Source organism: Sorex araneus, chromosome 3, assembly GCF_027595985.1.
Source record: "Sorex araneus isolate mSorAra2 chromosome 3, mSorAra2.pri, whole genome shotgun sequence".
Lineage (NCBI taxonomy): Eukaryota > Metazoa > Chordata > Mammalia > Eulipotyphla > Soricidae > Sorex > Sorex araneus.
In genome coordinates, this window is record NC_073304.1 from 129,761,840 (window position 1) to 129,786,507 (window position 24,668).

At 38.9% G+C, this 24,668-nt stretch overlaps 1 protein-coding gene across 1 annotated transcript in view; it reads right to left on the reverse strand.

Moving 5' to 3' along the window:
* The window catches only part of PAK5 (p21 (RAC1) activated kinase 5), a 334,226-nt gene that overhangs the window by 158,154 nt on the left and 151,404 nt on the right, over positions 1 to 24,668 (reverse strand). The gene's annotated exons all lie outside the window — the stretch shown is intronic.

The window sequence follows — 24,668 nt, forward strand, 5'->3', positions numbered from 1 at the left end:
AGGCGGGTGGGGTGGTGGGGGATGGGGTGGGGGTGGTGGGAGGGATACTGGGAACATTGATGGAGGAAAATGGCATTGGTGAAGGGATGGGTAATGATCATTGTATGATTGAAATGCAAACACAAAAGTTCATAAGTTTGTAACTGTACCTCATGGTGATTCACTAATTAAAAAATAAAAAAAGAAATAAGTATGCAAATCAAATATTTATTGATAATAAATCATAAATTTTTGTGACACCCCCCACTCAGTTATATAATCCCAGATGAAAAATCTGCAACTCAGAGAAATAAACAGAACATTTTCTCATAACTGGCAAATGAGCAGAGTGCAGTTTTTGTTATATTTTATCAGCAAATTCTTAAACCTAGAAATGCCAAACTTTAAAAAGAGAACAAATTTATTGATGTCAAAGAAAGCTAGTAATACTTTAATAACTCCTATATATTATTTTTTGTATGGCATACTAATGGCACCTAGTAAATAATTTAAAATAAATCATAAAATTTGATTATTCCATCCCTCTTTTTAATAGTTTTTATTATATGATTTTCTCTTAATAGCACACAATCCAACTGGAGCCAGGATGGCTGGACAGATAAATAGAATTACAGTCATTGACAGAGTATGATTTAGAAATTTAAGTAAGTTTTCCTTGTCTTATGCATTTTTACCATTGACCATTTCCAGGCGCTAGAGGTCCACTACTAAAATATGCCTTTCATTCCAAATATGTTGCAACTATTTTTGCAAAGAACAAGCAGAAACTCACCTGTATCCCTCTATTTCTCCCACTACCTTTGCTCCTATTTTCTTTTGCTTTCAGAATGGTGAACAAACTCAAGACCTCCTAAAAGTTAAGTTTTAGGAAGACGGACAGCACAACAGTACAGTGGGTAGGGCACTTAGCTTGCACACTGCCAACCTGAGTTCAATCACTGATACCTCTTATGGTCGTCCAAGGTCGAACAGGAGTGATCCCTGAGCACAGACCCTGGAGTCAGCCCTCATTACCACCAGGTATGGCCCCCAAGCACAAAAACACAAAGAAAAGTTTTAGGAAGAAACGCACAGAAAACAGTATCCTCCTGAAGGTATGGTGGTGACCTGATAATATCAAGATCCCTAGCCTGTTTTTCCCCATCACAGCCCTCTTAAAAAAAAGAAAAAAAATAGATGTTCCTAGTCCCCCTGACCTATATAAATTATGCCTAAATCAAAGGGACTGGGAGATCCATATTACCATTATTGTTCCTTCACTCCTTACCCTCCAAGCTGCAATAAAAGTGCTTCTTTCCTTGCAAAATAAGTACAGGAATGAAATAAAAATAACTCTTTTAAGAAATGAACCCTCTGACATTAAACTGGTTTCAGCCTCTCTGGAAAACAGCATGGAGGTTGTAAAAATATAAGTAGTAGATCTACCATATGATCCAGCTCTTCCACACGTAGATATCTATTTTAACACAGAACTATTAATCTCAAGGTGTACTACAGGTTCAATGTACACTGCAGCTCTGCTTTATTGTTCAATGCAGCTCTCTACAATAGCTTAGATATGGAACAACCTCAGTGCCCAGACAAAGAAATGAATAAAGAAGAGGTGGAATAAATGCACAGTAGACAACTCAGCTATAAGAAAAGATGCAATCTTGCCACTTGGAATAACATGGATAGAAGTGGAGGGGATGATACTAAATCAAAGAAATCAAAGGAGAAAGAAAAATAGATTATTTCATTCATTCATGGATAAGGAAGCAAGGAAAAAGACAAGTCAAATGAAGACAAACACTTGGATTCTCACTGTAGAACTGAGGGAGAGGGTAGAAAGGCTGAAAGAGTGGAGGGGACCTACTTGACTATGGTGGAGGAATAAATGAGACTCTGGTGATGGGTGTGGTGTGGTCACGTTCATTTATGGAAATATACTGAAATTATTCTTAAAGGATATGGAGTCTTGTAAGCCAGTGTTACCTCAAAATAAGTAAATCCTTTCACTTACTCATATTTTAGTTTGAAGATTTTAATGAAAGGACCGTGATTTACAAAGTTATTAATAGTTGAGTTTCAGGCATACAATGTTCCTACAGCAATCACACCATTAGTGTCAGCTTCTTCCCACCAGTGTCCCCAGGTTCCTTTCAAAGAAATTTCATTTCTGAAAGTATAAACACTTTCACATGTGGCACATGCGCATGCACGCATGTTCACACACATACACACTCACTAAGAAAAATCAATAATTTGTTTTGAAATTATGTTGAGGAGTACCGGAAACTTCTTAGGCGGCCAGAAGTTGAGATGGCAGTTTGTTGAAATGAAGGAAATCTGCCTCTCTGAGCTTCATTTCCCTTCAGGGGCATTTACTGACCCTGAACAATTACAGACCGGAAACTTATCCTCACTGCTTTGCAAAAAGCAGTGGCTAAAAGGCCGAGAAGAGACACTGAGTGGAGAGTTCAGTAGGTTTATTAGTATGGATAATTAAAACTTGGATATTTGGGCCAAAAAACTTGAGGCTCCAAAGTCCTAAAGAAACGAGAAACACACCGATGTGAGCTCTGCAATCTATGCTACTTTTCATCTTGCTTTTCTGTTGTTTTATTTTCTGGAGTCTAACCCTGCAGTACTCAGGGATTACTTTTGAATATGTGCTCAGGGGCCCAGATATGGCAGTGAGGATGGAACTCCAGTATGCCACATGCAAAACAAGGTCTTTGTCCACTATAGTATGTCTCTGACCTCAGTTTATATTCTTTAAAATATGTTTTAATTGAGATTCTGTAGATTACAAAGCTGACCCTGAACAATTACAGACCGGAAACTTATCCTCACTGTCATGGCTTCTCCTGCACCTAATTCCAAAACCACGCCTGTCACAGGAGTATCCCTTTTCTGCCCATTACCATGAACCCTAACTCCCCCGCCCCTTGCTACTTGGTGTCCCCCCACTGAATGATGTGAATTCATTCTCCCATTATATTGCCTTCGGACCTTTGTTGTTATCTTGCTGTGTATTTTTGAGCCCCACATACAAGAGACACCATTCTCTACCTATCCCTTTACATTCTTTTTTTTTTTTTTGCTTTTTGGGTTACACCTGGCGATGCACAGGGGTTACTCCTGGCTCTGCACTCAGGAATTACCCCTGTCCGTGCTCAGGGGACCATATGGGATGCTGGGATTTGAACCTGGGTCGGCCGCGTGCAAGGCAAACGCCCTACCCGCTGTGCTATCTCTCCAGCCCCTATCCCTTTACATTCTTGAGGCTATTCATATTCTTACAAAAACTGAAGAAAAGAAGTTCATCCTTGCATATTCCTTTTGAAAGAGACCAGAATGTTACCATCTAGTGTACAAATCTCACCCATGGTCTCATCCATGAACCAAATGAAATTTCTACTGTGTGAAAAATCTAGGGGGTAGATTTATGGATTTAGTAAAAGTAGATGCAGGGTTGACATTTACCGTTGATCTAATTTAAACATTAGAGTACTGGGATATAAAACTTTTTACTTAAGTAACTTGTAATTTCTGAACATTTGTGTACTAAAAGTTCTGTTGACATGCTGTCCTTCGGGAGTAAATGCTTCTATATTGTTCACTAGTAACCTCCAGAGAACATTTCTCAAACCTACTGAAAGTTTGGGTTGAATATCAGATATTCTACCACAGGTTCTCTCTCAAATGTCTAAACAAAAATAGCACGTAGCATTTGAGTGTCTTACCTCTAGTTCTGTTTTCAGAAGGAATGGAAAAATACATATTGCACAATCTGAATAATTGTATTTTAAAACAGAGTGAGGCTTCAATTAGCCATTCTCTGGGGAATGAAGTTGTTATAAGCTAACTCATTCATCAGGAACATAATGTGTACTTCTCAGAAACTGCAGAAAGCGAAGCTCCCTATGTTTGTAGCTGTAATGTAGGTAATGTTATTTAAGAACCAAATGAAGGTAAATAAGATACCTTAATAATATACCATGTGACCTTGGGGATTTATTACCTTCCTTACTTCTTATTTTTAAGGCCCGCCCCCATGAATTGGTCTGAATTATGACACTGTGACAGAAAGTGTTTATTTTTCTGCTTGCTGGGTGTAGTGTGAGATTACGCTTCCCAGCCACCTTTGCAGTTACACGTGGTCATGTGTTTAAGTTCAGATCAATAATATATAAATGGGGGTTGACTTCTCCCACTTTTTGGCATGACTCATAAAACTCTCTGGAATAATTCCAGCTCTCCTTTTCTTCAGATGCCTGTGCAATGGAGAAAGGGGAATGGAAGCTTCAGACTGAATCTTGAATCCTCGACAGCATCTGGAAGGCTGCCCGCCAGAAATACTCATATTGACTGGGAAATGAGTAAGAAATACACCTAGGTCATGGGAAAATTTAATATTTTTTGTTGTGAAAGTTAGCCAGCTACCGATACAGAGACATTGAATAGCAATGTTAAAGGTTGTAGGGGCACATTTATTTGAAACTAAACATCCAGGGCTCAAATCGTGACTCTGTTATTTGCACAGATGGACATGACTCTGGGAAACTCCCTGAAGGATTCTGGTTCTTGCCTAAATCTGCAGAAGGCTTCTGGAACTCCTTGTGACTGGGCTGTGAAGAAGTAATGAATACTGAACAAGCTAAGAGACTGAGAGATGGGAAACTGTCTATTACAGCAATTTGCCTTCTCTGCCTAAATCAGATAGTCATCAAATCATGGGAGTCTTGTATTCAAGAAAGGGATGTATTTGATACTGGAAAAGTTCAGGGAAGCAAATCTGGATACTTGGCCAGTTTATAAATTTGGAATAATCAGGACATATTGGTTTGCTAAGGCAGTGTGCTCATCTTCTTTTCTCCGCCCTTTCCCCCGCTTCTCCCAGGAACATCCAGCCTACATTCTGAATCACCTGCTTTCTATAAATATGTTTATTTACTCCACCCCTGCAAAAAGCTAATGACCAAATTAAATGTACTCATGCAGAGTGTTTTTACAAACAGGCATGAATGTCTTTAAGCTTCTTGGTTTGAAGTATAAAGTCTAGCCCTTGGAAAATCATCCCTAACAATGACCCCAAGATTGGGATTGTCCCCTGGGCAAATCAGGTTAGGTCTTACAGAATATAATACTGGCAAGCAAAAATGTGCACAGGGAAGGATAGAATAAAGCAGGTCAGGGTCTTTAGATGTAGAGAGCAGCATAGGAAAAAATAGAATAGGCAGCTTCACAACTTTATACTTTCAAAGTGCCTGCTGATTGGCGATGTGAAATATCCCAACCTCTGCTCTTCATGTACCTATTGAAACTTGATGTCATTAGGAACTGTCCTTACTGTCTTTGTCAACTTAAATGATGGATCACTTGTTGGGAACCATGATGGGGGAGCAACAAGGTACTGAATAAATGGCCAGCCTGTGGGCTCACTCAGGACAGTCCAGGTGACTTCAAAGCTAGGACAGTCCTGTGTGTTTGTCTCCTTATGTGTTTTTCTCATTCTCTGCAACAAACCCCCATTAAACGGAGACTGAAGGTGCCAACCCAATTGGCTTTAGAGCCAAGCACTGTTTCCAATAATTGATAGGCTTCATTTTGATGAAAGATCTGATGACAATGTGGGGGTCTTTGGGGCAGGGTGGGAAACTGGCAACCATGTCTGATGCCACTGACTTTTGAAGGAGTTTCTGCGCAAAGAATCTAATGGGACTTTCTTCCTTCTCTGGTCCAGCCTCATCCAGCTCTACAATATCCCCCAATACTCCTCCTAATCCCCGTTAGCTATTACTGAAAACAAGTTGCTCTGGTATCTCCAGTCTCACCATACTGTTGTCTTGCCTTTCTACACTTGGCCCCTACTTTTGACAAATGAGTCAGCATGCTAAAGCATCTTCTGGTTGGGTCAACTTTAGATTATTTACATTATTTTATGATGAGTTGGAAGGGGCTGTTTGGACCATGCCTGGTGGTTCTTAGGTCTGACTCTTGGCGGTGCTTGGAGGATGATATGTGGTGCTAACAATGGAGTGCGAGACAACCACATGCCTTAACACCTCTCTCCGATGATGTGGTTGCTTAAATTATTGCTGACTAGTTTTTTAATCTGACAATGGTTAAAATGTAAGCTATTTTCCCTCTAACTCCCAAATTATGATTCTAGGTGCTAACCCTGAGCACCTGAGGATGCAACCTTCTTGGGAAAAAACGTCAATAGAGATGTAATTAGTTAAAAGGGGTCCTTGTGTGGAGTCTAATCCAACATGACTAATTCCCTTCTAAGGATGACATTTGGATGCACACATACAGAGAACACCATGAGAAAATTAAAACCAAGACATCCAAGCCAAGGGGTGCCAGCAAGCCTCCAATATCTAGGCAAAAGTCACAGAGCAGATTTTTGTCACAGCTCTCAGAAGGAAGCATTCCTCTCGACACTTTTATCTCCTCCAATACTTTTAGCCAACAAAAGCATTTGAACCAATGCATTTCTGTTAAGTCAGGCATTTTGATATACATTTTTATAGTAGCTCCAGCAAAGCAATTCAAAGAGGGACAAAAGTATATAAGTGGGATGTTTTGAGAATTACAAGAGGTACTACCTGGGTGTTCATGCAGTGTCTAGCAGAGCAAGGGCTCAATAAATTTCAGTTTTAAACACTAATTTCTTATATTTCTATGCTGCATATTTATTAAACATTTTATCTATATATCACTGATGTTCTAAAGTGTAGCTCTTGTTGCGTGTAGTTTCTGATTAAAAAAACTACTGTTGGAGCCCATCTTCATGATTAGCAAAGTACTACTATATAAAGTGATCCTTCAGTTTTCCTTGAGTTAAATTAGCCTTGATTTTTTTTCTTTTTTGGGTCACACCTGGCGATGCACAGGGGATACTCCTGGCTCTGCACTCAGGAATTACTCCTGGCAGTGCTCAGGGGACCATATGGGATGCTGGGAATCGAACCCAGGTTGGCCCATTGCAAGGCAAACGCCCTACCCGCTGTGCTATTGCTCCAGCCCTGATTTTTTTTTCTTAATGGGTTTTGTGGTCTCCATTTTTTAATCATCTCTATTGTGACTTAGGCTCTTAGAGTTCTTCAGTAATAGAATCTAGAATCTGACATGTGACTAGCAGGAACCAAGATTCTAATATATCAAAGAGGTACTGTTCTTCACAGCGTGTGAATGCATGCTATTCTTCACAGAGTACTCTGCCATGTCCTATATCTGCCATTCTCTGTGCCCTAGGAAACTGGTCAAAGAACATGGCCAAATATTCCCTGGTGACATTCCAGATGAGTTTGTTAAGCAAAAGTAGACATGAGTTAGGATATTTCTTTCCTTCTCCTTTCTTACTTTGCCACTCCTTTTCTGGGGATAGCTATATTCATCAATAATCACAATGCCAGGAAAATCACTTGGTAACTCTGGTTACCTTAGGCTGAAGTACATTAAATATAACCAGTAGCAACTACCTGTGGTTGCTAGTTCCTGAGGTGTCCACACAGCTTTTTTTTTTCTTTATTACTGACCACATCTCTAACAGCATTTCGTACATCAAACTTTCATCGACACATCTGGGCTGGATTATGTTTCTACCTATCTCCTGCCTGGTGCATTCTGAAGTCAAGGGTTTCTTCTAAAAAAAGATCCTGAGGCAAGGATTTAATACTGTGACCCCTGTTAGGGAGGCAGAGAAATGATATGAAAAGGAGACGAGAGCTAATTAAGAGTGAGCTAGTTAATTACTATAGTGTAACACTGATGACCAACCCTAATTGGGGAGCTGTAATGTGTGAAACATACGGCTTAGATGTATCTCACCTTTGGATCAAAGAAGCTGTCCTCTCCAGAGAGATCAGTGGATAGAGACCTACTCTGGAGGGGGGGGGTAGGTATTAATTCATTCTGTCAAGCTATCTTGTCTGCTGACTGCATAGCTTTACCCATAATGAATATGAAAGCCCTCAGCCCCAAGGGACATTAATTAGCAGCTACAACTTAAGTGAAAGTATCTCTTTTTGGAGATATCCCCCAAAGCTAGCTACTGTATAGGGCAGGTTTTTATATTTTTCCTTTTAGACATATTGCCAAGACTCTTATTCTAGGGAATCTTTAGTCATACCAAGTTATCTGGAAAATATTGAGTGGTACTCTAACTTATAGATTATTATTTTCCATATACTTCTAAATATCTTACCCCTCCAATAATTATTGTTTTGCTTTAAAATTTTTTTATCCAGGGCTGGAGCAATAGCACAGCGGGTAGGTTGTTTGCCTTGCATGCGGCCTACCCGGGTTTGATTCCCAGCATCCCATATGGTCCCCTGAGCATTGCCAGAAGTAATTCCTGAGTGCAGAGCCAGGAGCAACCCCTGTGCATCACCAGGTGTGACCCAAAAAGAAAAAGAAAATTTTCCTAATACTGCCAATTATCTATGCCATGTCTATTCTAAGAGTTACTCTGACTATTTATCAGGTCAAGATTTCACCCAGGTACTTAAAACATAAATATGTGATTATGTGATTAATTTCAGTGTTGCTGAAAACTGTGATTCTGGTAGAGCCAGACACATTTTTTTTTATCACTTAAGGTGGGTTCACTTATGTATTCAGTTAACACTTAGGCTGTGTCCATCATGTCCCAAGCACTAAGAAGTGATGAAAGCATATTACTAAGGAATTCAGGCTGGAGCGATATTGCAGTGGATAGGGTGTTTGCCTTGCATGTGGCTGACCTGGGTTCAATTCCTCTGCCCCTCTCAGAGAGCCCGGCAAGCTATCAAGAGTATCATGCTCCATGGCAGAGCCTGGCAAGCTACCCGTGGCATATTTGATATGCCAAAAACAGTAACAACAAGTCTCACAAGGAGACATTACTGGTGCCCGCTCTAGCAAATTGATGAACAAGGGGATGACAGTGACAGTGATTAAGGAATTCACCCTCATGTACAGTCAAAGAGATCCTTGGAGCTGGCTGTGACAAGGGCTGGGATGAAGATAGAGTCAGGAAACGATAAAAGTAGTGATGGTGGTGGTAGTAGTAGGGTGTGTGCATAGGCGCTCACATGGTTATCTGTCCAAAATTGTTCGTTCAGTCAAAGAAGTCTTTCAGTCAAGAGATGCATGAAGGTTATGAAAGGAGACTGCTGGGTGCTGGCAGCAGAACTTAGATAAGGATGTTTCAGATATTTGGACAAACCCTAAGGTGAAAGAGAGGCTGCTGCCTTGGAGAAGGCAGAAGTCTACAACTATGTCTAGAGCATAATAGCCGGAGTAAGGGCATGGAACGGGTAACAGTGCAGACTTCGCAGCAGTGAGATTTTGCAGCTTTTCTGCCTCCAAAGCAGACTTCTCAGAATCTCATGAGTCAGCAAGGACATACCTGACTTCAAATTCTGCCTTTCGCAGGCTGGGGAGACAGCAGAACAGTGTTCGGTCCCCAGCACCCAAGGGTCTCTTGAGCACCTCTCAATTGGTCTCTAGCATCTAGTGGGAAGTAGCCTTCCCAGGCTCCCCTGGAAATGCCACCCTGCCAAAAATATTTCTAACTCTCTTACATGTGCAGCTTGTGTCACACAGGAGAAGACACAATATTTTCCTTGACTTTGAGCAGTTTCTCCAAGGTGAAGGTTGAAGCTACCCCAAGGCTGTTAGAACTAGAGAGCAGACTGAGTCTGTATGTGCACTTGAACAGTAACCACCCTTGAGCTGGTTCATCCTCACTCCCACTGGCTGCTCATGTTCTCAGGGGGCACAAGGCTCCCCTAGTACAGACAGTGCTCCTGTCTGCTCAGCCCGGCCCATTGTCTGTGTGGCAGCATTCTCCTCTTATTCTGTTGGCAAAGTCAGGTCCAGGCTACAGAGGTTGGAGCACATGTAGACACCAGGAGGCGAAGGCTCATAGAGCTTGGGCACAGGACAGGACTGACGAGAGCCTGGGGCGCGTCAACATTTCAACTTTCAAAACTATGCCTCCAGCTCCTCATCAGTAAAAACAAGACCAACAACAAAAGAAAACAAAAGTATGTCGCTTCATGTAAGACTATATGAAAGCAATTGAGGACAGGGCTTGGCAAAAATGACGGGTGTCTAAATTTTAAGGAGTTGTTTCTCCACTACTACACAGTGGTGATATCCGAGAGATGACTCAATTGAGCATAAAGTACAGCTGTATCAGAGTGGATGGCTCACTGGGGTGGGAAGAGGTGCGCAGCCGACAATGTGGGCTCCATCCCAGCACTGTAGATGTCCATTCTGGATCATGAGAAAAGAGTGTCCTTAGATTAACCACTTTGGTATCAAAATGAAATTTCAAGCTGTTACCAAAGAACCAGGCGCTCTGATTGCTTTTGTTTCTTACAATTAAGGTCTGTAGTTGAATATTTCTCTCAGGTACAGCTTCATTTGTTTTCTGAGTCAAGTGCTGTCACTGCTCTGTAAACACCCTCCCCTCCTAGAAGTCGTGGGAGGTTCTGTCTGCCACATCCCTGGCCGCAAACTCTGCTGCAAGGAGAGGAGGAAATCAGCATGCATGACAAATGCACCAGCTATTCTATTCCATTCATTTTGTGGTCAGCCTAATTATCTACTCAGCCAAATACCAATTACCTGTAATCAGCGTTACCAAGAAGTTCAATAGAAGATAGACACTCAATTGATTTTCGACTGATTCTTAAATTGTTTCTTCTCTACCCCCCTCTCCTTCCTTTGAGTCTATATCTGGCAATCTAGCATTCTCTTGAATTTCTAACCTTTCTTGCAACTTCACCAAACCAACAATTACTCCTTTTGCTAACTTCAAGCTTCGAGTGTTTAAAGACTTGGAACCCAGCCATGAATCCTTTCATATGCAAGAGACATCCTCCACATTAGCTTGGAGAAAACTCTCCTTGGTGGCCTTGCTGAGATAAATGGATTATTTAGATTTAAAGTTTATTAAAAATGTCTTTCTGCTCCTTTGTACCTTGAAACTATCTGTGGGAGTTATACACATTTGAATTTAGACTGATAAGAATAGCTTAACCATCAAATATCATTAGGGTATCTCTAAATTCATGTATAGCCCCATATATGTGTGTATTTATAGTCATGTGTAGAGAGAACTAGAACACTTCTGAGATTCTAGATGACTTCTGGCTAGGGATCAGGAAAAATTTACAAGAAACTTTATATGCAGATACTCACAGATATTTTTTTATATAACAATAAGCTATAATCTAGCTCTTTGATAAAGCACACCTGACTCCATTCTCAAAAAAATTGGTCTCTCTTTTCCCAGTGAGTCAGTAAAGTCACTATTTATAAATAATTTATTTAGGATACCTGACAGAAAACTTATCAAAAAGACATAGGGTTTCTCTAGTTATGGCAAGAGAAATAAAAATGGCAGCCAGGGCTCCATGAAGAGTAACTTAACTATGGCTTAATATCGAAAGCACCGCCATCTATGGGATTGTGATAGCTGCCTTATAATGTGGAGTGCTAGTTCTCCAACGAATATCTTTGTAATAAAAACTCAACATTGATATGGAAACCAGGAAATAGTGGTAGATAATTAAAAAAATATTTCAAGGAATGAAAGGCTGCCACTGCAAGCTGGATTAATAGGAAAGTTAAAGCTGTGGGTGTCAATCCTGATGAGAACTGACATCTGAAGTTACCAGAGATGCTTTAGAGTTGGTAACTGTCCTGTTCCTTACCTCCTACCCGAGACTGATGAATATAAAACTGTATATTATCCATACATTCTTGTCCACCAATGGCTAAGAGATGCTCCAAGGGGAATGAGTTCTTTTCTACTTCTCTCTTCCTTTCATATGGAGGCTGGTTAGTCAGAAAAAGATGCAGCAACAACTGCATTTGTATGTCTTATAGATGACCACAGAAACAAGCACAGACATGGCAGAAGAATATCTGTAAGTGTGTTTAATACAGGGAGTCCCTAAATTCCCTTGAGAGAACCCATAGTTAGAGCAAACTGTATTATATCTATACCAAGAGATGGATGCACTTGACTACTGAGGACACTATGGTTACAATGATGAAGGTGAGATAATAAAGAGTGAAAGTGAAGAAGAAATGCTTTTGTGGTGTTGAAAATCATCCAAAGGCTTCAGTAGTAACTCTTACCAAAATCAAGTATTCTAAACAAAGAAAAGATCATTTTCTTAAGCACTCGTCAATCAGTAACAGTTGACTGAATGGCCAAAATTTCACAGAATTTAAATGGGAAATCATCTTTAAAAAGAAAAAAAACCTCACCCCAATGGACTCTTCTGTATGCTGTGAACAAAAATATGAGTTAACATAAATTCTGATCACTTTCAAATATACGTATCATCTCAGTTTAAGCAACTAAATTTTTAAGTAAGGGATATTGGTTTACAATACGATCTGTATTAGAGCCACAATTTTATACCCCTTCAAAATGTATGTTGGTGGCAGACTAAAATGTATTAGTTCTCCATATGCCCACCATCTATGTTTAATCAGTCTGCTGGATCCCTTTGACTCTCTCAACCTGTTCTCTCCTCACCCTATGTCACTTCTTTTCTGCAGCTTACAAAGCTTCATAATTCAAGGACACAAATCTGTTAGTTTTAGGAAATCATCATCATCATCATCATCATCATCATCATCATCATCATCATCATCATCATCATCATCATCATCATCCCATTGATCGTTGAATTTCACCAGCGGTCTCAGTAACGTCTCCATTCGTACTAGCCCTGAGATTTTAGAAGCCTCTCTTTACTCATCCTTTTCAATGGTGCCATCTTGGAGGCTCTTTCAGGGTCAGGGGAATGAGACCCATCATTGTTACTGGTTTTGGCATATGAATATGCCATGGGAAGTTTGCGTGGCTCTCCCATGTGGGCAGGAAACTCTTGGTAGCTTACCAGGTTTTCCCAGAGGGAGAACTAGGTTATAATATATCCGGGAGCTTGGTTTTAAGTCTCTGGATGTTGGCCGTTAGAATTACATGGCGCCAGGGGCAGTCCTTGGGTGTGACCACCTAGCTACTGGAAAATGGGGAATCTGGGCGGAAGAGGCCTAGTCCCGATCCAAGCAGGCTTGGAGGTCTCAGCCCTGGGTCCCATACACCTGGGTTCCACTGCCGGTACCTTCATGCATGAGGCTCATCCAAACATGTGGAGAGGGGCCCTGAGCATGGCTGTTGGCTAGGCTCTGGAGGTCTTTGGCCGAGAAGGCTCTGCTCAGGGTGGGGAGGGAAACTAAAGCCCACCCCCTCCAAGGGGCCCCAGGGAAAACAGCCAGGCATGGGGGCAAGAGACTCTCTAGGTTTTAGGAAAAGAAAAATGAAATAACAAAATATACTCATACTAGGCCTTCTTATTTTTGTTGTATTACTTAAAGCTTGTTTCCTTCAAAAGCACCTCATTAACATTTTGAAATGATTATGTTCACTTTTATAAATATTTGGATCTGTAGATACTAGTTTTGCCCTTTGACTTAATAACATTTAAAAACGAAGTGTCCAAAACACTTGGCAGGTGGCCACAAAACTTAACTTAGAAGAGGATTCTTAGTTCCTCTTCTTAAAAGTCTATATGAGTGTTAAACCAATCTTAGTACACAGAAACAAATTTAAATTCAAATTTATTATTATGTTTTTTTGTTTTTTGGGGTCATACCCGGTGATGCTCAGGGGTTACTCCTGGCTCTGCATTCAGGAATCACTCTTGCCGGTGTTTAGGGGACCATATGGGATGCTGGGAATTGAACCCGGGTTGGCTGTGTGCAGTGCAGGTCAAACACACTACCCACTGTGCTATCGCTCCAGCCCCTTAAATTCAAGTTTAAACCAAATTTAAACCCATGGGGAAAGAATGAATCTTCCCAGATACATGGGGCACGTGATGGTCAAACTTCTATATGCATTTTCTTCCATTTCGGTGAGTTCACATTTAGCTATTATTAATTCTCATTGAGCTATTAGGGATTATTATATAAAATAAACTCATTTTACACATTTTCTATAAAATTAGACATCTATATAATGTTATACCTGTTATACCAGTATTGCTTCTAACTTGATGTAAATGTCAAGGAATACTAGTCACATTGGTTGTATGAAAACATGGAGAAGGTTATGATTATTGTTGTTTTTACCTTAAGTTACTTTTTTGGGTATTTATATATTAAATCTTCAATACTAAATTGTAAATCCTAGAACTGAACCCAAAAATGTGATGAATTCCTTGTTACTATGTGTGAGGGACTTCAGCTATGAACCAGATCATAGAAAAGTACACCACAATTTCATGGCAATTATGCAATTAGACTCTATTTTATTCTACTGTTAAAATGCCAACTACTATTAATTAAAAGCAGGTGTTTGAGCAGACCCACCTTCACATCTCCAGATCCTCTGCAGGTTCACCCAACCCCCCAAGTGAGGATAACCTCCCTGCTGATATCTGGGTCCCTTTCTGGAACCAGGAAAGAATTCCCCTCCTTTCCAGCTGGATCCCAGCAGCCCCCGTGCCAGACTTCCCCATTTAGCAGGTCCACATTTCCCAATCCTCTTGTTTCTCCAACTTCATACCAAGTATCCTAACAGACCACTATGCCACAGAGTTAAGATTAATCATAAAAAGAAAGTGTGGAGAAACTCAAATACCTGGAGACTGAAAACCACACTACTAAATAATATCTGGGATGTAAGAGGAAACCAAGAAAGAGATAAAAATATTCCTTGAGATTAGTGATAATAAAGGGACAAGTTAGCAAAACATATGGAATGCCGCAACAGTGTTCTTTAAAATACAAAACAAATTTCAGCACTTTGCCACTGAGTATGTCATTCACTGTGGCACTTGTGGTTGCCCTCTAGTAGATTAATATAGATAAGTTTACTCCTATCTCACTACAAATTTTTATACTTTTCCAATAGTGAATAAATGTTTTGGTTATAATGGGTGCACTATATCTATTCGGGTGATTTTATTATAGCTATAGAGTTTTTTATTATACGTTACTACTAATTAATGAGATTAATAAGTACTTATTAAGCTACTACTTAAGTACCATCTATAATATAATATTTTCAAACATAAAGCTAACATTCTCTTTAAAGGATAAAACAAACTTCTGTAAGTCTATTCAGATTTCCCTTAATTCTTTCTTTACTCTCACTAAATTGTATATTTGTAGGACTTAATATCTTTCATGTTAACTTAAAAGTATATTATCAAAGACATTCAGACTATTAATTTTTAATTTACCTATAAAATTGTTTTGAAAATTTTTTATCAACTTATCAATTTATAATTTTGTAGAAGTTACGAGCTTAGCTTTATTTATCCATATATGTGCATAAGTGTTACCACCTCCACAATAAATTAAAAAATAAAAGTAATACTTATCATTAAAAAATATTGGGGCTGGAGTCATAGCACAGCAGATAGAGCATTTGCCTTGCATATGTCAGATCCGGATTCTATTTCCAGCATCCCATATGGTCCCCTGAGCACTGCCAGCAGTAATTTATGAGTGCAGAGCCAGGAGTAACCCCTGAGCATCACCGGGTGTGACCCAAAAAGCAATAAATAAGTAAATAAAAATAAAACAAAATGAGGTATTTGATATTAAAGAAATTCCAATTCACTAACTTTTTTTTTTGAAGAAGCTGATTCTACAACATTCATTTAGTCATTTTGGAGAGAAGAAACTGGGAATTAATCATAGTCCAATTCTTATAAACCCTAGATGTCCTCTCATATTCTTTTAAACATCTATGGACACACTTTGAAAATGAATACTATGGCATTTAAAAATATTTAATTGACAAAGTGACAAAGTTCCAGGATTGAGAGCCTAGGTGTTACCCTAAAAACTCTAATATACCAGTTTAGCTGTGTGTGAACCTAGCAAACAAATATTAGATTATATTTTAACTAAAACCATAGGTACTCTTCCCCATATTCTGCCAACATAAAATCTCCCTAAACTATTTTATAGATCTTTTAACAGAATAAAATCAAGTATGTAAGTATAAATTGCTCTTGCCAGAAAAATCATGGATCAAGATGATAACATTTCTATTTTATTCTGTTCAACATGCAATTTGAATGTATTAATGTCTGATGCCATGAAATGGAAATTCATTCATTTATGATAGAATAACTTAAGTGACTGACCATTGGTAGAGATAACTAAAATTCTTTTTTTAAAAAAAAAAGATTTGTCTCATTCTTTAAAAATTTTACATTTAATTATATCTATTGCTATGGCACCACTTTTAAATTATCAAGAATAAATGTTAAAATATTAAAGCTTAACTTTAAATAATGCTTTTAAACACAACATTGGAAGGAGAAATTGATTAGCCCTTTTTGAGTACCGCAAATGAGGAAATCAATGTAATAACTATTTTGCTTAATTAGAATAGTAATTTCTTTCTTCTGTTTCTCTACCTACGTTCTCTCACCATTTCTTTTACCCCAACCTCTCTGTATTTCCTTGTTACCCTCCCTCTGACTTTAGTATCTCTATCTAAGTTTTTCCTTTTATTCAAGTACATTAATAAAGCAAAGAACAATAAATCACAGTCATTTCTAACTCAGAGAATATAATGTCAAATTAGTGGAAACATCAGTAATGTAGCATTTCAAAGTAGCCATGCATTGATATTCTATGCTACCACATTGCAATAATACATTTATATAATTAAAACCAACAATCCTTTTAAGCAAATGAGTCTAAAGTCACATAATTTTTAGTTTATTATTGCTTTCAAATTATGCTCTAAGACCAGCTTCCTACTAGTGAAGAATACATCAGCACATTCATGAACGCTTCTGAATAAGTTGTATTAAAAAAAACTTGCATTTTCTAAAATAATGCCTCATTATTAAGCCTTGATATAAATTGTGATTTCAATCTAGTGCAATAGAATGGATGGCATTTCTATTAATTTATGGTTGTCATACATCTTTTGGATCACATAGAATTATTCATATACCATAATTTATAAATTAATATTGAAGGAGGCAGTACAATGAGTACTTGAGCTTATATTTACTTATACTTGTATGTATGAAGCAAGATAGTTTTTACTGAAACTTATTTAGAAAGATGTGAGGGGAAAGAGAGAAGTATGTGTTCAAGAGAGAATATGGGCTTAACCAGAGTGGAAACAACACGCAAAGGAACACAGAGGCAAGCAAACAAGATACGTGTTCAAGGGAGAACATGGGCTTGAAGAACAAGCCAACTTTTCTTACTGCTAAAATATACATTTTATTGACATTTTATCTTTTCCAGCAGTATTCCTCTTTTTTCTCAACATGTAGCAGCCAAGCATTGAACAAAAGTGTCACTTGAGATTGTTAGAAATGTAAATTCCTGATGCCACCTCAGACTTTCTGAATAAGAATATCTGGGAATAGATTCAACAATATAGAAATAAGCACATTTCTATTTTATTTCTATTTCTTTTCTATGAAGGAACAGCTACTCTGCCTTACATTCTGAATATACTATCTATGTAAAGCAGAAGCATTTGGGATGTGTCAGCAACCTCTTCATCAGGTTATCATATTTTAAATGAGATCTCTCCTGGCATGACAAATGCTCTGCTCCTCTCGGTGACAGACATGTGGAAGGATGTTTCATTTTTGATTGCTGATGAGTTCCAATTGCCACAGGCATCTATTAAATTTGCAGAAGCAAAACTTGGGCCCACACAGTAATAATCAGAGCGAGGAAATTATATTATAAAGAGAAGCAAATAACTACTTTCTCTTTATTAGCTCTGCCTGAATAGAGTGAATACATAAAGAGGCACTTGAAGAACCCTTTTATTTATTTATTTATTTTGGTTAAAAAATACATTCTTTGGCTGGAATATATTATAAAACCTTGGAAGACCACCTTTTGAAGTTAATGTCTCTCATAGGAACTGATATTTTGCACACTAGGAACACAGTTCGAGGCATGTAGTAGGTTCTCAAAAATATTTTTGAATTAATTAATGTATTGATGCTTGAAAATACCATATCCATAGCTCAGATTATTTGTAGGAAGATCAGTTAGCTCTGCTACTGGGGTTCCCTTCTTAATTTAATAGAAAATGAGACAAATTATCTTCATTTTACTTGTTTTCTATAAAATTCCAATTGTCATTTAAAAGTTTATTTAGAAGGGGCTGGAGCGATAGCACAGTGGGTAGGCATTTGCCTTGCATGCGGCCGACCCGGGTTCAATTCCCAGCATCCCATATGGTCCCCTGAGCACCATCAGGGGTAATTCCTGAGTGCAGAGCCAGGAGTGACCCCTGTGCATCACCGGGTGTGACTCAAAAAGAAAAAAAAAGTTCATTTAGAAGACATGCAGGTATTGAGGAACGTTCTTAGATTGATTTGAATGTAAATTCCATAAAGGTAAGAATTTTGCTTGGTTCACTGTTGAATTCATAGCATTTAGTTTCCTGTCATACTGTAAATAGTACTTGTTGGAAGAATAAATTTTATCCTTTTAAATTTCCTTTATGACTCTTTGGTTCCCTCTCCTTTTAGATACAGCTGCAGAAAAAGATTGTGTACGTGTGTGTGTGTGTTGTGTGTATATTTGTGTGTGGGTGTGTGTTTATCCAGGTATTTTATTCCATGTTTCTTTCTCCACATCTACAAAAGCACTCCATTCTTCTTCCTTCCCTCTTGTTAAGGTCCCTAGATAATCAAGGTTGTCTTAAGCTCTATGCACGTGTGTTTGTCTCCAATTAAATATCTACTCTACCAATTCTAAAAGGCTGGAGCAATAGCACAGTGGGTAGTGTGTTTGCCTTGCATGCTGGCCGACCCAGGTCCAATTCCTCTGCCCCTCTCAGAGAGCCTGGCAAGCTGCCGAGAGTATCCCGCCCGCACAGCAGAGCCTGGCAAGCTCCCCGTGGCATATTCTATTTGCCAAAAACAGTAACAACAAGTCTCACAATGGAGACGTAACTAGCGCCAACTTGAGCAAATCGATGAGCAATGGGATGACAGTGATTACAATGATCTATTTTAATACTACTAACATATATGTGCATTTCACTTTTTCTTCTGCATTATTGTATATCATAGAACTTTTTCTTCATATATTAATACTTTTTTTTTAAATTTTTTATTGAGTCACCATGTGGAAAGTTACAAAGTTTTCAGGTTTAAATCTCAGTTATACAATGCTCGAATACCCATCCCTTCACCAGTGCTCATATTCCACCACCAAGAATCTCAGTATAGCTCCACCCTGCCCCCTCACACCCCAAACCCCCCCACCCTAAGCCCCCCCCCTGTGTAACTAATAAATTTCACTTTACTTTCACTTTGATTGCATACAATATTTCAACAAAACTCACTATTATTGTTTGGAGAGTCTCTACCCTAAATATTAATACTTTTTTGAGGACTAGAATAATGATGTACAAATATTTTGATTGGTTTTAAAATCTTCCCCATATCTAGTTTAGTGTATAGTACATATTAGACATAACTATACATTGACATAAAAGGAAAGCTCTTTAACAATATGCATATGTGAATTTTTAAAACTAGAACAGTTCTAGGTTACTTCTGTTATCCCAGTGTACGTATTTGCTCTAGAACTAAATAATTATTTAATGCTTGGCATTAAATAATTATTTTTACCAAATCACAGTCAACATTTATACAGTATAACACTGGTCAAAAATTTGACACATTCTTAAAAATAACTCATGATGTTAAGACTGGTTATAGTGAGGAATCTGACAAATGAAATATCTATGCTTTTCACTAACTTTATTTGGATTTCTAAAAGAAGAAAAATATCAAATACTACAGCAACTTGTGACAATGTTAAGACTGGTTATAGTGAGGAATCTGACAAATGAAATATCTATGCTTTTCACTAACTTTATTTGGATTTCTAAAAGAAGAAAAATATCAAATACTACAGCAACTTGTGACAAATTTTTAGTAACCCCTCAGATAAGGACTTAATGTCATCATGGTAAGATAGAACAATCTTCACGAGTTTTCTTCTCGAGGAGTATTTTTTGATATTTCCATTAATAATTTACTGATAACAAGTAATAGAAAACAGATTACTTTGGACCTGCCACAAGGGCAAGCTTGAGGGTGATTGGAAAAACTGGAGACAATGGTGGAGGAAAGGTTACAGTGGTGGTGGGATGATATTGGAATATTAAATGCCTGTAATTATCCATCACGAACAACTTTGTAAATCACAGTGTTTAAATAAAGTGTAAGGAGAATTTTTACACAGCGGGTAGGGCGTTTGCTTTGCACGTGGCCAATTGGGGTCCAATTTCTTCGTCCCTCTCGGAGAGCCTGGCAAGCTACTGAGAGTATCCCGCCTGCAGGGCAGAACCTGGCAAGCTACTCATGGTGGTGCATTTGATATGCCAAAATTAGTAACAACAAGTCTAACAATGGAGACGTTATTGGTGCCCGCTCAAGCAAGTGGATGAACAACGGGATGGCAGTACAGTTCTATAGGCTTTCCTATTTCATTTAAACTCCAAAATATATTAGCAGAGAATTTTTAAAAATCTTTTATTTAGGTAAAACATGATTATTTAGCAGGTCAACCTGTACTCGAAGGGCGAGTGCATCAGCAGTCTGATGGTGCCTTTGGGCTTCCTGATACCCCCAAATTGCCGCTGCGCCTTTGGCTGAATCCAAAGTATACTAAGAAATTAAATGGCCAAAAGTAAGGTATGTGCAAAGCCACACCCACAAACCACCTCTGGCTCAGCTATACAAGCTTATTTATTGGCCTTATTTCAGAGACCCACAAATGAATCTCGAAAGAGACCAAAAGCCACAGTTAATCTCAGACCTGCGCATGACTAGACAGACCAGGGTAAACTGAAGTGGGGAAAGGTTAGTCTGGTGGCCACCCAAGCAGAGACCCTGGAAGCTGCTTGCTTCCAGAATCCAAAATTGCTGCCGTACCCCTAGTCCGATTCCACGATCTCAGGACGAACGTCACCAAGATATAATCTGCTGAATATTTGGGTATGTGGATTTTGTGACTGAAATCTCCAGGCTTTCTCGGAGTTGGGATGGGCTACTTCCCCCCACTTCCCAATACTCATGGAAGCACTGGTAGTCACTCCACAAACCAATTCCAGTGTTACCATGTAAGCTCTACTATCAGACTTGTCTCAGAGACCCATAAATAAATCTTGAAAGAGATCAAAAGCTGTAGTTAATCTTCGACCGGAGGGTGGCTGAACAGACTATGGTAAAACAAAAGGGGGCGGGCTGCCCTCAAACCTGCCCAAGCAGAGCCCTCAGCAGCTGCTTGGTTCCACAATCCAAAATCGCTTCCATACCCCCAGCCTGACTCCACTGTCTCAGGACAGACCACGTCAAGATATAATCTGCTGGAAATTCGGGTATGCAGGTTTTGTGACTGAAATCTCCAGGCTTTCTGGGAGTTGGGATGGGCTACCTCACCCAATCTCTCTGTACTTCTAGAAGCCTCAGCAGTCACATCTACACCCAAGTAGCCACCCAATTGTATAGCTACTCCATCTTTACTGCCCTGATAAAAATACTGAGTGCCCTGAACAAACACCATGACCTGTTGGCACCTGTATTGCAAACCATAATGCACAAAAGGCAAAGGAGAGAGAGAGCAAGAAGGAAAGTGTCTTCTGTAGAGGGAGGATGGGGGTAGAGGGTTGAGGAGTTGGGGGATGGTGGTAGGAAATAGAGGACATTGGTGGTGGGAGATGTACACTGGTGAAGGGATGGGTGCTGGATCATTGTATGACTGAAACCCAATTATGGACAGCTTTGTAATGGTCTATCTCATGGACATTTAATTAAAATTTTTAAGAAACATTTAAAAAGTAATGTGGAGTTCATGCAAATTCAATCAGCATAATCAATGGCTGAATAAATAGCAGTACTCCTACATAAAAAAAAACCATGATTATTAGTACAATGAGATTTAAGTACAAAATAATTTTTTGGGGGGTCACACCTGGAGATGCCAGGTGTTACTCCTGGCTTTGCATTCAGGAATTACTCCTGGTGGTGCTCGAGGGACCATATGGGATGCTGGGAAATGAACCTGGGTCAGCTGTGTGCAAGGCAAACACCCTACCCACTGTACTATGGCTCCAGTCCCACAAAATAAAATTTAATGCAATATATTTTAGATTCTAAAATTTCAAACTTACTTCTGTAACTGAGAATAGGCATTTTATTATAGTGTGTTATATGGTTTTAATTTCCTTATTTACATAGATTAAAATCATATAGCAACCACAAAATGGCCTCTCTGATTTATTTTTTGATCATTCCATTTGCCATTTCTGTAAGTTCTGTTGGAGCAAGCAACATGAAGTAAATTTGTTACATGCCTAAAGGGAAAGGCCAGGGTTGGAAGGCAAACTGGGGGCATTGGTGGAGGGAAGGTCACACTGGTGGTGTAGGAACACTATATACCTGAAACAACTGTATTGTTAATAACTTTGTAAATCACGGTGTTTTATAAAAATAAATAAACAGAAAAGGTGCTTGGGTTTTCTCACTTTGTTTCCTCCAGTATGGAACAGAAAAGGATCTCAAGTCTGTATTGTGGCTTAATATGACTCATGCCATCTGACTCTAAAGTCACTCACCTTTACTTTTGTCGAGAAATTCCAGGAAATAAAATGAAAACTTTCACAGGAGACTTACACAAATATCTGATCTGACTTTAAAATAAATTGCCTAACTGTTACACTCTGACATAAAAACAATGCCTGCTTTTCCGCCTTTTTACATTATAGATAGCAATTCAATTGCTTAAAAATACTGAGTTGCTTTATGTTTTGTGTATCATGTAAAGGAATAAAGTTTTTAGGAAGACAGATACTAAAAATACAATACCTTGACCTGCACCCCATGGTCATCACCTACCTCTGAAATGCCAACATTTCATGCAATATGATCAGTAAACTGCAAAATCAATATATCCTATATGTCTATTTATGCGTATCATTAGAAACTCTTTTCAACTTCTAAGAGCCTGGTGTCTGCTTCTATTTTTTCAGTCACTTCTATGATTTCTACAGTTCAAACTTTATTCCTTAGGTTCATTTGCTACCCCAAAGAGTAAATGCCAAATATGCTGGGCTGGGGTCTCTTTAGCTCCTTCCCTATTACTTCTTATCTTAATACACTTACCAATCTGGGGCTCGAGTAACAATCTGTATAGTAATACAAATTTCCAGCAATAGAGAAAGAGATTGGATATATATTGTGGCCCCTAGGTTGACTCCTTAGGAAACCTTAAAAAAAATGGTAAGCTTGTAAAGGAAAAGGAGTTGTTCTACCATATGATTTTTAAAAAGTCATGATATCGCAGGGACAGATATGGGATCAGGAAACACAGAAGTATCCCTACACACAACCCCAAATGTATGACCATCTAATCTTTGATAAGGGAGCAAGAGATGTGAAGTGGAGCAAGGAAAGCCTCTTTAACAAAAGGAAACACAGAAGTAACATTCCCACCCCCTCCCTACCCCCATGCCCTCCCATCCCCGCCCCCCTCCCCCCCACCGCCCCTGCTCCCTGATGGCCCCAAAGCCACACCATTCCATCCTGGTAGGTAGTACAGAAAACTAAATTTCTATGATGGCAAAAGGAACTTTCATTTTACAGGAGGGCAAAATGGAGAAGATTGGAAAACTGGTCTATTCTTGTCACATGGGGAAGCAGAGTGCTGTCACCACCACACATAGATTGTTTGGAGAAAAACAGGAGGAAGTTGCCTTCAGGAACCCAATATTCTCACACTTGCATCAATAGGTTTCCTTAAAAACTTCCTTTAAATTACCCAGAAATCATATCTTAGCTGTTAAATCCAAAAGAGAACTCAATAACCTCCAAGCCTGCTGGGATCGGGACTGGGTCTCCTCCCCCAGCCCCGAAATTTTCCCAGTAGCTTGGCAGTCACACCCACAAACTGCTCCTGGTGCCATGTAATCTCATCTATGGCCAAGATCCAGAGACTATAAAATAAAGCTCCTGGAAGAGAGCAATGCGGATATTTCCTGGAGCGCATGGCTGCATTCACAGCAGAGCAACCTCTTATGCTCTAGCCCACTGATGTACCTAAAATAGCACACATTTGTTTGGTTTTAACATAGTCGCTTGTATTCTCTCATGTACAGGCTGAAACGGCTCCAGAATGAAATACAACAACCTTCACACACTTCCATCTTATTGTAGTGGGAAGATGTTCAGTGGTGGGGTGTGTGTTTGAATATTCTGTCATTGTCACTGTCATCCTGTTGCTCATTGATTTGCTTGAGCGGGCACCAATAACCTCTCCATTGTGAGAATTGCCGTTACTGTATCTCGCCCGCATGGCAGAGCCTGGCAAGCTACCCTTGGCATATTTGATATGCCAAAAACAGTAACAACAGTTTGAATATTATCTAATGAATATTAGATAATGAATATATCATAATATCATAATATTATATAATATCTAATTAATACTTAATATTATCTAATGAACTATTAGGAACTACTTTATGAAAATAAAATGTATAAAAATTGAAAAAAACCAAAAGTGAACTCAATATACTAACCATTTTTCTCCATTGATAGATGGACTTTAGCTGCATACAGTTAATAAATCTCAAATGT